The sequence below is a fragment of the Lithobates pipiens genome, unplaced genomic scaffold (assembly GCF_037356315.1).
Source record: "Lithobates pipiens isolate NorthernLeopardFrog02 unplaced genomic scaffold, aLitPip1_a1.2 Scaffold_3, whole genome shotgun sequence".
Taxonomy (NCBI): Eukaryota; Metazoa; Chordata; class Amphibia; order Anura; family Ranidae; genus Lithobates; species Lithobates pipiens.
The window spans coordinates 46,967,232-46,982,032 of record NW_027507790.1 but is presented as its reverse complement, the minus strand read 5'-3'; the positions used below and the strand labels follow the sequence as shown (position 1 = coordinate 46,982,032).

The 14,801-nt window shown below is 43.8% G+C and overlaps 1 protein-coding gene across 2 annotated transcripts in view; it reads left to right on the top strand.

The window, feature by feature from the left end:
- Positions 1 to 14,801, top strand: part of LOC143940359 (clathrin heavy chain 1-like) — a 253,280-nt gene that overhangs the window by 160,276 nt on the left and 78,203 nt on the right. The gene's annotated exons all lie outside the window — the stretch shown is intronic.

Here is a 14,801-nt window from a genome sequence, read left to right as displayed (position 1 = left end):
AAAAAAAATAAAAAATAAAAATTAAAAAAACACAATCCTTTTACAATCATTTTAATCGTAAAAATCCATGCATTACATCAATAGACCACGATACAACAGGACTATAACAGCAAGGTTAACATGTCCCTTAAACCAAATCTCTTAATCAGAACCTCCGAGGCAATGCGTGGATTTATATGATTAACGCATTCATACGTCTGAAGATTGGAGTGCGGTCACAGCTTTTGCACATACTTTGACAGTCTTTCAGTTCACGGACTGGACCAGCACCAGATCTTCAGTACAGATATTGTATCACCTGGAGCGGCGTTGCAACCCCTCTGTCTTTTTAGACATGCCCGCCTTAGGCGTACCCCTATAACCCTACCTCACTTTGTTTTTTTGCTAGTGTGCTATAGGGGATGAACCTCTTCTCCCTTATGGATAAGATTCTGTGCTTAAATAGTTACTTCAAATTCTTCAATTAACTCTTCACTGCCTTCTACTACTACAAGAGAATCAGTGCATCTGGATCAGTGAAGCCTCTGTAATAATTTGGGAATCATACCTGGACTCCACACTGTGGAGGGACGGCTTATAATGTTGCTTCAGGCACTGGATCCTACCTGGACATTTTCCTTCGGCACTTAGTGCAACATGCTGAGTTAGCCACTGTGTGTGTGTGATACAGGTCCTGGTCTATAGTTTTCAGACCTTAAAGACACCTCTTGGGGGGGGGGGGGGGGGGGGGGGTATACCCACCATGACATGCAATGCCTGGACCCATACAGGGACCAGTAATGTGAAAAGCTAAGATGGTAAGATGGATTTTGTCAGATCGGATTCATACTGTAGCATTACAGCAAGTGATAGAGACTTGAGAGAATTAAAGAGATTGTAAAGGCTTGTTTATTATTTTTATTGAAAAAAAAAAAGTTCTACTTGCCTGCTCTGTTGCAGTGGATTTGCACAGAACAGCTTGGATCCTCCTCTTCTCCAGTCTCTCTTCGAGTCTTCTGGATCCTCCCTCCTGTTGAGTGCCCCCACAGCAAGCAGTTTGCTATGGGGGCACCTGAGTTGAGTTGCAGCTCCCTGTGTCCATTCAGACACGGCGCTGCGGCCTGGCCCCACCCCTTCTTTCTCCTGATTGGCTTATTGATTTTGACAGCAGCGGGAGCCAATGCTGCTGTGTTTCAGCCAATCGGGGAGAGTCTCGGCGACCGAGACACTTGATATCGCTGGAGAGAGATGGGGCTCAGGTAAGTATTATGGGGTGCTGTGGAGACTGCTGCACACAGGCTTTTTATCTTAATGCATAGAATGTATTAAGATAAAAAGATTCTGCCTTTACAACTCCTACAATGGGGTCAATTTGGTAAAGGCAAAAAGTTTGCTCACTTTCTAAGGGAAGTTGCGCCTTGCAAGGGAATATGCCCCAGAGCTTAGCAAATGAGGTGAAGCTTTGCACATGATTAGATATCCCTTTCAGAGTTAAAGTTCACTTTCACTAATCTCTGGGGCTAATTTCCTTACAAAGTGCAACCTCCCTTGTGAGCAGCTTAATTGCCTTCAGTGAATCAAACCCAAGATGTTCACTACTTACTGTACACTTATTAGGCCTCTTGCATACGATATTCTTATTTGAGCATCTACTTTTTCAGACTTTGTTTTCTGTATGTGTATACGCGTATTTATTTTTTATTTTTTGCATTTTCGCACAAATTTGCGCAATTTCAAGCACATTTTCGTGCAAACGTTTTCTTGCGTTCTGGTTCTGCAGTATGTAAATAGACATTTGTGCACATCTGTGCGTGCATGAGGCCTAAATTACTGACTAAAAATGCAGATTTTTCATTTTTTTTATTTTTACTGTGGAATCCACAGTGCTTGTTTATGCGCTTGTGTGCATAGGCACATTACAATTAATGGGCTGTATTTTAGCTCAGTAAAAAAAAAAAAAAAAAACGTACTGAGCTTTTTCCAGCTGCAGTGTGCAAGAGGCCTTCGCGTCTCTTGAATAATAATTTTTACAGTTAATGCCTCTTGCACACTGCGGCTTGAAAAAGCCCAGTACAGCTTTTTTTTTTTTTTTTTTTTTTTTTTTTTTTTTTTTGTATAATGTAATGTACAGCCCATTAATTGTAATGTTCCTATGCACACAGGCACGTAAACAAGAGCTGTGCACTCTTCAGTAAAAAAAAATTCAGAAAAAGCTGCATTTTTGGTTAGTAATTTAATTTACGCCTCATGCACGCAATTACGTGCAATATGTGTGCAAATACCTATTATTATTATTTTTTTTTTATTATTAAATGTTTTTATTTCCCACAAAAGTATTCAATTTTTCAATGTATAAATATTTTTCTTCAGTACAATCATTCCACCTATAACATATATAGGTGACACATAGAGTTCCTGAACGATTACAGAGACTGTTGCCATGTAGTAGCGCATTTGTTTGTTTTTTTAAGCATCAGCATACTTTTTTCGATTTATATTTGCTTGAGGAGAGTGGTATATATGACTCAGGCCCAGCTGGGTGGTACATGACGTGTTCTGCAGTGCTATACACGTGTCAGATACATTAAGCCAGCAGTTCCAAACTTTGTTATATTTTGCAGGGTACTAATGTAGATACATTTTTTATAGGGCAATGTGATGTTTACACCGAGTCTTCCAATCATCCAAAGTTTAGCGATTGTTTTCCGGGCAGAAAATAGTGTCTCATGCATAAAAACGTTGTATAGTTGTCCGTGTCGGAGTCTGGAAAAATAACCAGTAGGCACGGTTTGGGGTCTACAGTCAACGGGGACCCCATGTTATCATGAAGTAAATCTACCACCTGTTTCCAGAATCCCTGCATGAATGGGCAGGACCATACGAGGTGGTAGAATGTGTGCCTGTTTCTCAATTATATAATAGACATATGGAAGGTTGCCCCTGATTAAATTTAGCAATTCTTACCGGTGTGAGGTATGTATGGTGTAAAATGTATATTTGGGTTAATCTCTCATATAGTTTGGGTTAGACAGCTTTGCATGTGTCCAGTGCCTGCCTCATTCCAGTCTTCGTCCTCTAGTTTCCCTAGGTCTCCTTCCCATCATATTTTTATATTATAGGCTGTTTTTGTTGAGGGAGTACGTAGCATGTTATAGAATATTGATATTAATTTCTGGGGGTCTTCACTTTTGACTACATCCATTGTGAGATTATGGACGGAACCAGGTATCCATTCTGGGAATTGGGAGTGAATAGCATGTTGGACTTGTAGAAATTGTAAAAACATACGATTTGAGAATGTGCCAGCAAGTGAGTAAGTGTGCGAGGTAGAAAATTCCGCCTTTACACCAGGTCTCCGAAAATGTCACAATCAAGAGTTCTTGGAGTACTCTAGTATGCCACATGGGAGAGTAGTCGTTATGTATGTGTATGTCTGGTTTGGTAGAGGCCAGTGTCCATATCCTTCTATAGTGGGTTAGGAGGGAGTTAATGGGGTCTGTTGTCATTTTGGGCCCAGGCAGGGCATAGAAGTAAAGTGAATCACTTCCTGTCCGTCTTATTTATATGGAACAATTGGGATTGTTTTGATGCTAAGTAGTTACATAGTTAAGTTGAATTCTGTTCAACCCGAGTGAGTGTGGGTGCCTGTCTACAATTATCCCCATTAATTTAAGGTACCCATATAGTGACTGTCAAATTACGCAGCACTCCACACGTACATCGCACACTCACATCGGTTCCTACCCGGTTCCTATCCTCAAGGAGCCCACAATCCAAGGTCCCCAACTCACATTCATATACTAGGACCAATTTTGGACAGAAGCCAATTAACCTACAAGCATGTCTTTGGAGTGTGCGAGGAAACCAGAGTACTCGGAGGAAACCCACGCAGGCACAGGGAGAACATGCAAACTCCAGGCAGGTAGTGTCGTGGTAGGGATTCGAACCAGTGACCCTTTTTACTGCTAGGTGAGAGTGCTACCCACTATACCACTGTGTGTGTGTGTTATATTAGTGGCTCGTTCATTGTTTACGCTTGTGGGGTCAACCATGTGACAAGTACTGGCATCTGCACTTGTGTCGCAGACACTGAGTGTGCAAAACTGTTGCACCACAAATTGGGAGAACAGCAGGCTTCTCCTGTCTGCGTGGAACTAGCAGGCAACTAGTGCATGGCCTTAAGTACGTTGTGACGCAGCCCTGGATACCCTCCCCCTGTTATCCAGGGCTTCAGTGTCAGCAGTGGTGCTGAGGCGCCTGATTTGGTTGAAATGCTGGTCTGCTGATAATTCCACTCCAGCATACCCGTTCTCCTGGCTCGCCGGGAAGTCCTCTTTGGGGCAGTAGGGGACCTGCTGAATCGCAGCGTGATTGTACGTGTTCCAGAATCGGAATGTTTCCAGGGGTTCTACTCAAACCTGTTTGTAGTTCCCAAGAAGTTAGGGGTACGTCCAATCTTGGATCTAAAAGCCCGCAATCACTTTGTGAAAGTGCAGAGGTTCAGAATGGAATCAGTTCGCTCAGTAGTCACTGCACTCCATCAAGGGGACTCCCTGGCGTCCTTAGACATCCAGGATGCGTACCTGCACATACCCATATGCCTCTGGCATCTAAAGTTTCTGCAATTCAGTCGGGGAAGCCCACTACCAGTTTGTGGCTCTCCCTTTTGGTTTGGTATCGGCCCCCCGAGTCTTTACCAAGGTATTGGCTCCTGTGTTGGCATTGCTATGGCAACGCGTGATCGTGGGTTACCTAGACGATCTCCTCCTGAGAGCTTCTTCTGCCTCAGAATTAGAGGATGTGGTGATCACCATGCAGACCCTGCAAGAATTTGGGTGACTGTTGAACCTAAAAAAGTCGTTGATAGTACCAACTCAGCATTTGGAGTACCTAGGCTTGCTGCTGGACTCCAGGGAAGCAAGAGTGATTCTCCCTTCAGACACGCTGCAGACTCTGAGCCACGGTAAAACTGCTGATGAACCGCAAGTGGTGGTTTCTGTGCTTCTGCATGCGAGTCCTGGGACTCATGGTGGCCTCCTTCGAGGCAGTACCATATGCCCAGTTCCACACCAGAGTCCTGCAGAAGGAGATCTTGAAAAGTGGACAGATCTCCGTTGTCCCTGGATCAACAGATCGAGGTGAGCCTGTTAGTCAGGGGTTCCCTGATCTGGTGGCTGAGGTCCCCGGTGCTTCAGTCCGGGAAAAGTCGTTCCTACCTCTAAAATGTACGGTGATCGCAACGGACAATCGGAAGTTCTAGTTTTATTATCACATGTTAACATGTAATGACTAGTCCTCTCCTGAAGGTGGCATAACAACCCAATGGTCTAAAGAGAAGAAGCTGTGTCAGTCGGTGAATTACAGAGAAAAGGATTTTACAGTGATTACAAAAAATCCTATTCTATTAATCACCTCCTCTAGGACTAGTGGGAATGTGATTCAAAACCAAAAAACGCACTTTGAGAGTGCTGTCAATGTGCACAATGCAGCAGTGTTGACCAATGGGGAGATTTCACAAAGTTTTTGGATCTGAATTGCTCTCCATTTGGTAGCACTACCGTTTTGGTATCCATTTATTGGCAGTAATTGCAGTTGCCACATCTGAAAGTGCCTGTTGGTTTAATGCGATTGCGTGTATTGGCCTTGAATTCGCTGTGAACGAGTTTGTCTTCTAAAGAGGGGGCTCTTCGATACGCAATGAGGGATTGTGTTGATACAAAAGGTGCTAACATACTGTCCATAATTAATAGGTGCCAGTATTTTTGTAATATAGCTCTGATTTGTTGATGTTGGCAATATCTAGTAATGACACGTGTGGGAGAAGGTTCACCAATTTTTATTTTTAGAAAAGAGAAGATCCCTCCTAGATTTATTTCTGCCCCTCTTATATGCCTTTTTGAGGATGCCCTTAGAGTATCCTCTGGCACATAGTCTTTGTCAAAGTATGGCAGCCTCTTTGTCAAAGAGGTCATCACTGGAACAATTTAGTCTGGCCCTAATATATTGGCCAAAGGGGATGGACGCCAGGATGAAAGCTGGACGCTGCCAGAATCGTATTTCCTGCTTTTCTATAATGAACAATAATTTTTAAATCCTTTCCTGGTCTGTCCTAAAATACGGAGGGGTACGCTCTGCCCATGAGCACTAGGCTTTGTCTGTTTTCCGCAGTATAATGACGGCTGGTCGGCAAGCGGTTAATTTTTACGTTTTTCAAGTCTATTTCTAATTATGTTCTCTTTTAGCCATGAGGGTGCTTCCTGTGACGTGTCATGAGGATAAACATTGCCGTTTTGGTTACTGAAGCCCTCCTCCCGGATTCCCTCGTGAAGTCCGAGGAGAAGAATAAATTCAATACCTTCGCCATCTCTCCATCCTTAGTAACCAGATTCCATTCACTATTCTTTATGGGACCAATATGATCTGACCTCCATTTCTTACTATATATGTACTTAAAGAATTTCTTGGGATTTTTTTTTTTATTCTCTTCTATGTGCCTTTCGTGTTCTGTCTTAGCCGCCCTGATTGCACCCTTACATTTGTTGTTGCATTCTTTGTTAAGTTGAAAATGCTGATAATGATCCCTCACCAGTTCTCCAGGAACCCAAACCCCTTCTTTCTACACCAGCTCCTCAGCCACTTGTTTACTTCCCTTATCTTCCTCTCCCTCTCTAGTGTGGCTCAAAGTACTGGTAGTATTTCTGAGAATACTACCTTGGAGGTCCTTTTCCTCAATTTAGCTCTTAAGTCCCTAAAATCATTTTTTAGGACACTTCATCTTCTGACTACTGTGATTCTGTACTTGCCAAATATGCTGCCAAAATCTCCCTCCACTTAGTCTGGCTTCAGTCATTTTAACTGTGTGGGCAGCTGATGCTGTTGCCTGTTCACTTCCTGGATTTACATAGACACACAGAGGCACACCTCCAGCTCTGAAGCTCTCGTTGGCCCTCTTATGACTCACCCCCTCTCTTCCTGGCAAACTGAGGAGAGTTAGAGAGCTGTGCATGATGTCATAAGTTTAGGCTTTTTTCCAGACAAATAGGAAGTGGACTGTAAAAGATATTTGCTGACAGAAAAGCATGTTTTACTATCCAAAGTTAAAATTTCTCAATTTCCACTTTAACTTGCTGGAATAATGTGCTGTGTGCCACATTTTGAGCTTAAAGAATGTGGGCGTGCCTTTTGGGGTGACCACGGCAACGCAGAGATTTGGCTAATGTTGCTGTTTGGGACTCCTAGACCTCCCTGCATCCTATGCGGGCATCCCTTGGTCATTTGTAGGCCCAAGTGAAGGAGAGAATCCTGTTTTGGAGTAGGTCGAAGATAATAAAAAAGAACTTGCACCAGTAGTGTGTGAAAATAGTGACTTGATTCCATTAAGGAGATAAGGGTTCACAGGAAGGCATAATTGTTGGCTGTGAAAAAAAATTGTAGATGTGCATGCCAAGGTATTCTAAGGTGCCGGAAGACCAATAGAAGGGGAAGTTGGTTTGGATTTGAGAACCCTTTGCTTGGGGTAAGGAAATTTTGTTCAGTGCTGTGGATTTCATTGGGTGGATTTGGAGGCTGGAGTGGGTGGCAAACTATGTAAGAATTTGGAGGTTTGGTAGTGTGATGACATAACACTACCGGCGGCGTCCGCGAACAAGTTGGTCTTGTAATCTATTCCTGTGATATCTGAGTTAATCCTGTTGCGCTGTCTAGGGGGTCTATAGCTAAGACAAAAATAATGGGCGATAGGGGACAGCCATGCCCGGTTCCATGGGCTATAAGTTCAGGGGCGGTACCTGGTGTATTTAACAGATGCAGTGGGGCATGAATAGAGAGCTGAGATCCAGGCAAGGATTGATTCCCCAAAAACCCATTTACTCAAAGCATTTCTAATGTAATCCCAAGAAAAGGTATTGGATGCCTTAAATATGTTGAGGGAGAGGAGAAAGCCCAGGATTGTTCTGCATTGCAGGAAATTAATAAGATGGTCAATGTTTACGCACATTTTATGTCCTTTTTTGGCATCTAGGGATGAAGCCCATCTGGTTCCTGTGGATGAGGGAACAGAGGAACTTATTCAGATAGTACTTTCCCCAGCAGTTTCATGTCCTCATTCAGGAGTGAAATGGGGTGAAATTGCTGTGGCTCCATGGTTGTCTCAGGGCTTTGGGGATCATGGAAGTGTGGGCTCTTAATGATGATGGGGAAGCGCATGAGCCCTGTTGAGAACATTAAACACCTGTGTCAGGTGGGGTACCCAGATAGAGGGGTATATTTTTTTTATAGTGAAAGCCTGAGAACCAATAGGGGCTGGGAGATTGGGAGGGTTTCAAAGCTTTGGTTGTCTGGGTGACCACAGTCTCTGTAATGTGTGGATTGAGGGTTCGACGTGCCCCCGCAGAAAGAGATGAGAGGTGAAAACGTTGGCGGGGGGGGGGGGGGAGATGAGGTCCGCTTCCATGGGTGAGAGAGGAGCTAGGTTGTCGTAAAGATCTTCTAGAAAATCGGCAAAAAAACAAGATTATTTTAGTTAGTTGGGGCCCAATTCTTAGTCCGCAGTTGGATCAGTTGTGACCAGTTACAGTTTGTTCGCACACATATAGAATTTGTGTTTTGACCAGCACAGGACTTTTCACCTCTCTCCATCAGGAGGAAATTTTAGCTTTGCGGCCAAAGTATCATGTTCATTCCTGAGGGAAGGTAGGGGATGTACATTTCTCTTCTGCCGGAGCAAGGAGGGCAGAGTGCTTCTGGATCCTAAGTTTCCTCTAAACCTTCTGGATAAGGTGGCCTCTAATGGTGGGCTTCCCGGAGTCTAGACGAAGCCTACATTCTGAGAGAAGAATAACAAAGAATTTGAAGAAAGGATTCCTGAGAGGTTAATAGGAATTAGTTCAGGTGCCATTGGAAAGATGGGTGTATGACGTTTACAAGGGTCATGGTCTGACTGGTGTGGAAGGGATGGAAATATTCTGCACTAGTGGTAGATGTTACATGTGCATAAAAATGTGATCAATCCTTGCTAAAACTGTTATTGGGCTGAGTCATGTTCAATTGATACTGTCTAAGGATAAGTTTATGATAGTCACCAATTAGGATTGTGGAGGTCATGGTGGTTGAGGTGTGTGGCATAGCAAGGATAAGCGGGGGAGCCAGACTTGCCTGAACAGGAACCCAAGCCCAAGGGGACGAAAAAGGAGGGGGTTGAGGGACTGGTAAATGAAGTATGCAAGGCGTAGTAAATGTGCAACATGTTAAGGACATTTTGGAGGCATGGGCTCTACCCTTTGGGCATATGGCTGCTATAGAAGGTAAGCTATGGGTGGAGAAAGGTTCCTGATGAGGAAGGTGGAGGTGGCATGACCAAAAGGCGAGTTGGGGGGGGGGGGGGTTTTGGAGTTGTGCAGGAAAGAAGGGGGTGTCGGGGGTAGGTCAAGTCATAGAGGCGGGAGCAGGGGACAGAGGAGGATGGGGGGGGCAGTTAGTAAGCCAAGGAGGGACTAGGTGTGTCATTAGTGCTTAATTAGTACGGGCGTAGCTCTTATAGCGATTAGTAAAAGGTAAAACCCCGGGGGGGGGGGGGGAAGTACAGGTGATGCGCGGAAAATTTTTAATTTCGTACAAAAGTTCATTTATTTCACTAATGCAACTTAAAAGGTGAAACTAATATATGAGACTCATTTCATGAGAACAAGATGGTTTAAGCCATGATTTGTCCTAATTGTGATGATTATGGCTTACAGCTCATGAAAACTCCAAATCCACAATCTCAGTAAATTAGCATATTACATGCAATCAATAAAACAAAGATTGTACATAGAACAATATCAGACCTCTGAAAAGTATAAGCATGCATATGTACTCTACTTGGTTTGGGCCCCTTTTGCAGCAATTACTGCCTCGATGTGGTGTGGCACGGAAGCTATCAGCCTGTGGTACGGCTGAGGTGTTATGGAAGACCAGGATGCTTCAATAGCGGCCTTAAGCTCTTCTGCATTGTTCGGTTTCATGTCTTTCATCTTTCTCTTGGCAATGCCCCATAGATTCTCTATGGGGTTCAGGTCAGGCGAGTTTGCTGACCAATCAAGCACGGTAATCCCACAGTCATTGAACCAGGTTTTGGTGCTTTTGGCAGTGTGGGCAGGTGCCAAGTCTTGCTGGAAAATAAAGTCAGCATCCCAATAGAGCTCGTCTGCGGAAGGAAGCATAAGGCGCTCCAAAATTTCCTGGTAGATGGCTGCGTTGACCCTGGACTTAATGAAGCACAGTGGACCAACACCAGCAGATGACATGGCTCCCCAAATTAACAGAGACTGTGGAAACTTCACACTAACTTCCAGCATCTTGCAGTGTGTGCCTCTCCATTCTTCCTACATTCTCTGAGTCCTTTCCAAATGAGATGCAAAATTTTCTCTCACCAGAAAAGAGGACTTTCAACCACTGAGCAGCAGACCAGGTCTGTTTTTTCTTTAGCCCAGTTAAGACGCTTCTGACGTTGTGTGTTCATGAGTGGCTTGACAAGAGGAATACGACATTTGAAGCCAATGTCCAGGATCAGTCTGTGTGTGGTGGCTCTTGATGCACTGACTCCAGCCTCAGTCCACTCCTTGTGAAAGTCCCCAACACTTTTGAATGGCCTTTTCCTGACAATCCTCTCCAGGCTGCGGTCATCCCTGCTGCTTGTGCATCTTTTTTCTTCCACGCTTTTCCCTTCTACATAACTTTATATTACTCTGCTTAGATACAACACTTTAGGAACATCCAACTTCTTTTGCAATTACCTTTTTGAGTTTTTCCCTCCTTATGTCAATGATGGTTTTCTACACAACTGTCAGGTCAGCAGTCTTTCCCATGATTGTGATTCCTACTGAACCAGAGTAAGAGACCATTTAACGGCTCAGGGACCCTTTGCAGGTTTTATAGCTTAATTAGCTGATTAGTGGGAAACTTTGAGCCTAACATATTGCACCTTTTCACAATATTCTAATTTTCTGAGATTGTGGATTTGGGGTTTTCATGAGTTGTAAGCCATAATCATCACAATTATGACAAATCAAGGCCTGCACTATCTTTCTTTGCATGTAATGAGTCTATCTCATATATTAGTTTCAGATTTTAAGTTGCATTAGAGAAATAAATGAACTTTTGCACGATATTCTAATTTGTCGAGTATCGCCTGTAGAGCTGTGATGGGTGTGAAGATGAGAATGCCAGGACAAGGTCCGCAGAGTGCACGGGGTGTTCAGTCATGAGCAGGTGAAGGCAAATGTTATTAAGGAAAACCAAGATATACCATATATACATTTAAAATACATTTGGGTGAATATAGGATCTAGATATTTCTGCTAGAGGCCTCAGTCCTGCTGGTAGCTGAGCCCAGGGAGAGTCATGAGTCTGGGCAAGTGTAGTCTCTTGGGCTCAGGTGATGGCATAGAGGGCTAGGGTTACTAGGCCATGAGCCCATGCCAAGGGTGGAATAGGGGCCCCCAGTGGCTTTGAACGTAGGACATAAAAAGGAAAACAAAGAAACTGCTGTTGCCCAAAGGGGACTTGGGCAGTCTGGTCAAAAAATGAAAAGGCCTTGGGCATAGTCCGGGTAATCTGAAAATAGGGCAACAGTCTTGCCACTCTGTGCCTTCAGCCTGCATCGAAGCGCGGGGAATCTGAGGTGGCTGGGATATGAGGAAGTGCACATTTGCAGGATGGCACTGTCTCCCACTGACGTTCCAGGTGGTGGGAAGGTGACTGAGAGGAGAGTGAGCCTGCTGGGCTGTAGCTGCTGCCACCCAGAGGCAGAAGGTGGAGCGTTTCCAGCTTGGCTTTGGCTTACTCCGGGGTCATTGCTTTTTGGCTTCGACCCTGTTGGATTAAGATTAATTTAAATGGGTATCCTCGCTTGTATTTGGTGAGATTGCAGGACCACGGTATAATTCACCTTGGCGGCATTTTTGTATGGTGATTGGGGCTAGGTCAGCAAAGAGCTGGTACCGGTGGCCTTGGAAACTGATCTTGGGCATGTTCTCTGCAGCAGTCAGGAGGGTCTCTCTTTGTTCAAGAAAATGTAAACGTAATAATGATGCCGGGTGGTGACCTGTCTGGGCCTGATGGATGCTGTCAACTTTCAACTGTTCAATGGGGTGGCTGGGACCAGCTCCTCCAACAGAGCTGTAAACGGTGAGATCTACAACCGATTCGGGGGGAGACCGCTCAGGTGCAATTCTCCCCTCTGGGATTGATGCTTAAAGTTCTCCAGACTTGGTGAAGCATTAGCAAGTTCTTTTTTTGAAGTCTGCCAGTTCCTGCTCATTACCCTCTATACACAAATCGGCGCTGCAGCCTATTGCTGGTGGTGCTGATCCTGTGAAATATATACCAACAGGGTGGTTGAACAGAAGTTGTTCACTAGAACCTTTTCAGCTATCACAGAAAATAACCCTTGATCTTGCCAGAAATGCAGTGTCCTTGTCACTTCGTGTAAGCTGCACTGCACAGAAAAATGTATCCCTTCTATCTACTGTGCAGCCTAACGTGAAAACCATGCTTCCTTCCATAAATACAATGGAGGACTAACGTTGCCAACCAGAAAGAAGCACACTACTTTTTATTTTTTTTGTTTTTAACTACCTTTAACATGATGATCCTTCTATCAATCCTGTAGCTGCTCCTAGCCACTGCGGCTTCCATCTAGCAGTTTTGTGAATCTGTTGATTTCTCAACTGTGCCTTGAGGACTGTATCCAGACTCTTTCAGAAAGAAGCTGCAGCGTGCTATACAGGTCCAGGGCTGTGACACCGTGATCACATGGGGTGATCCTGTCCCTAAATAACAGTTTTAGATGCTGCAGAACACATGGTGCAGATTGAATTTGACTAAAACTTCTAATCTATCATGTTGAAGGAAGATGCTTACTTTTTCCGGGGGTACTCAAGTCTGGTGATGTGATCGGTTCCAGTGGCAGCTTCAGGGGGAGAGGAGGGACAGCCAACAATAGATGCTTTTTAGTAAGCTTATTGGTGACAACATTACACAGACGTTGCAGCCGTTGTTGGCGATCTCTCCTTTTCCCTGAAGCTGGCTGCCGGGGAGATCATGTAACCAGACTGAAACGCCTACGGAATAGGTAAGTATAGGAATCTACCTTTCATAGGGTAGTTAGAATAGGATTTAGAAGGCGAGTTGCCTAGTTGGCAATAGCCTGGAAGAATTCCACTTTTAAGAACACTTTTTCATTTCTAATTTTCTGAAGCTTGAAGGATAAATAAAACCATGGCAATTTAACAGATCTGTTTGTGGTGATACAATGTGTTAGGTAATAAAACCTTTAGGCTTCATGTACACGGGATGTCTAAAAAAAAAAAAACCTCTCCTGAACGCTGGAATTTGACAGCTAGTAACCGACGGCTAAAAACATCTCTTGTGCCACGTTTATGTGTGTTTAGCCGTGTTTGCATTTATAAGCATTTTTTACATTGTAAAAATGTATCTTCATTGAAAACACCTATAAACGAAATGTGGCTAATCAAGAGTTACTGCGTTTAGACATGTTTGCAAGCGGTTACAAGGATTTGGCATTTCAAATGGCAATAAACTTCCGTCCTTAATGCAATTTTTGCTTTAAAAAAGGCACAAAATGTACCTGCCTCTAAACGAAAATAAACTCAGTGTACATGTAATGTGTGTTTAACCACTTCAGTCCCGGAATGGATTTACCCCCTTACTGCCCAGAGCACTTTTTACAATTTGGCACTGCGCTGCTTTAACTGGTAATTGCGCGGTCATGCAATGCTGTACCCAAAAAAATGCGGCCTTTTTATTCCCACAAATAGAGCTTTCTTTCGGTGGTATTTGATCACCTCTGTGATTTTTATTTTTTGCACTATAAATGGAAAAAGACCAAACATTTTGAAAAAAAATTTCTGCTTTTTGCTATATAGTTTACTCCTCAATACCGATCAGTTTCGGAGGCCATGAAATGCCCAGTTAGCACAACCCCCCCATCCCCCCCCCCCCCCCCCCAATATGACCCCATTTTGGAAAGTAGACAGACTTGAGGCATGTTGAGTATTTTGCAGATCTCTCTTTTTGTCACAAAGTTTTGAAAAAAGAAAAAAATTTTCTTTCTTCATTTTCCAAAACAAGTGAGAGCTGCAAAATACTCACCATGCCTTTCCGCAAATAGCTTGGGGTGTGTACTTTCCAAAATGGGGAAATTTGGGGGGGGGGGGGTTTATGCTATCTGGGCATTTCATAGTCCCCGAAACTGTGATAGGTAGTGAGGTGTGAAATCAGAAATTTACACCCTTGGAAAGCCTGAAGGCGGTGCTTGGTTTCGGAGTCCTGTACGAAGCTAGACTTCCAAAAAATCCCACACGTGCTATTACATATTATATTATTATAACCCATGGCATGTTTGAGCAATATATCAAACATGCCATGGGGGACAACTTTGGGGGAGGATTGTAGCTTTGGGTGTCTACTTTCCAAAAATGGGTCATGGGGGGGGGGAGGCGGGGGTTAACTGTCCTGTAATTTTATGCACAAAATTAGTAGCTTATGCCACAAATCACCCACTCTTCTAACCACTTGAAGACAAAGCCCTTTCTGGCATTTTTTGTTTACATGAAAAAATATTTTTCTTTTCTTACATCAGAGGACACAGAGCCATAGTAATAACTATGTGGGTTATATTGGTATGTCAGGTGCTTGACACTAGCAAGCCCCTTAAGATGTGAACTTCCCCTATATAACCCCTCCCATTACTGGGAGTCCTCAGTTTTTTCGCCAGTGTCTAAGGTGTTGGGCACATGTAAGGATGTGTTGTACTGAGCTCC